This window comes from Clupea harengus, chromosome 18 (assembly GCF_900700415.2).
Source record: "Clupea harengus chromosome 18, Ch_v2.0.2, whole genome shotgun sequence".
NCBI classification, from domain to species: domain Eukaryota; kingdom Metazoa; phylum Chordata; class Actinopteri; order Clupeiformes; family Clupeidae; genus Clupea; species Clupea harengus.
Genome location: NC_045169.1, coordinates 21,505,688 through 21,507,460, shown reverse-complemented (window position 1 = coordinate 21,507,460; position 1,773 = coordinate 21,505,688).

Sequence of the window (1,773 nt, the reverse complement as noted above, 5' to 3'; positions counted from 1 at the left end):
CAACACCTCTCTTTTTCTCTCTTCATCCCTCTTCCCTCTTTCCCCCATCTTATACTCTTCATTCTATTTCACTCAGTCTTTCTCTTCATCTCTTCCATATCCTCCTCTCTCCCTCTCTCTCTCCCTCTCTTTCTCTCTCTCTCTTTCTGCTTTCTCTGATTCTCTCTTTTTTCTCTTCTCCATCATTTTCCATAAGTGTCTTCTCATCGTATATCTCCCGCCAGCGGGTCTTTCTCCTTCTGCTCCCCCAGGAGGTGTGTGAGCTGGGTACCAGAGGGAGCAGCCTTCTCCTGCTCATTCACTTCCAGAAGGTTGTAGAGGTGAGTCTCCTCATCAAAGCAATGGCACAGGATACCGGGTTCGGTTACCACCAAACTGGGGGAGAAGGAGGAGAGACAAAGCTATGATATTAAGGTAGCAATATCACCTTGAAGGACCTGAGCTGCATCGACTCCATGTCTTTTTTTTTCTCACCTCCACTCTTTTTCCAGCTCCTGTCTCGTGTTTTTTTTTGTCACCCCACCATCCCCTTAAAGTACTTCTGGGTTTTGGACCACCTCCTCCATTTTCCTTTTTCAGCTTTATCTAATCCTCTGCCCGCCCTCTCAAACTTTACCTCCTTCCTCTCACACAAAGTTACAGACAGCTCTCTCTCTCTCTCTCCCTCCCTCTCTCTCTCCCCCTCCCTCACTCTCTTCCTTTCTCTCTCTCTCCCTCCCTCCCTCTCTCTCTCTCTCTCCCTCCCTCCCTCCTGCTCTCCCTCTCTCTCTAATTTGGTCTCTCTCTTTTTGACTCAGAGGTGTGGAGAGCAATCTGCCAACACACCATCTCTGGAAGTTTCTAGATTCTCACATTTCCTCCGCCTGTCTGATTCTCTTCATACTTCCGTCTCTTTCTCCACCAGTTTCTGCTCCATCATCAGAATGTGCCGTGCATTAGCCTGCCAGTTAGGTAATCTCTCTCTCTCTCTCTCTTTCTCTCCCTCTCTCTTTCCCTCTCTCTCTCTATTTCTCCCCCCTCTCTCTCTCCTAACTGCCTTCCTCCTCCTCTGTACACACCTGCTAGAGCTCTCAGATAACTGGAGAGAAATCTGTTGGTAACACCTACTGTCAGACCTAAACGTGGTGAAGCAGCTTTTAGCTGCTATGCTGCTCAGCTCTGGAACCAACTTCCTGATGGCATTAAAGGTGCTCCAACTGTAGCCAGTTTCAAATCTAGACTTTTTGTTAACTGATCGGCTCTACTTTTTTTGTTCTTTTAGCTGAGCTAGTGCACTCTTCCTTTTTAATCTTTTATTTTCTTGAGTCAACTGTTTTAATGCCCTTTACCTTTTTAATCTCTTATTTTCTATGCTCTTTCTTCTGCTTATTTGTGAAGGGCTTTGAATTACCAATGTGTATGAATTGTGCAATATAAATAAACGTACCTTGTCACACACACACTGACACGCACACACACACACACACACATCCACAATCACACACACACTCACTCATCACACCATTCTCCCCTCTCTGTTTACCTTGTCATCACAATAAGTCCCGTTGACATCAGATTATGAAGCCCTGATCTTGTGTTGGAGGGGAGTAGTGGCAAAGTGATGGACAGGAGAGGGAGGCGGGGGGGGGATTGGGCTTGGAGTGTGTGTGTGAGTGTGTGTATGTGTATGTGTGTGTGTGTGAGTGTGTGTGTGTGTGTGTGTGTGTGTGTGTGTGTGTGTGTGTGTGTGTGTGTGTGTGTGTGTGTCTGTCTGTGTTTGTGAGGTGGGAAAGG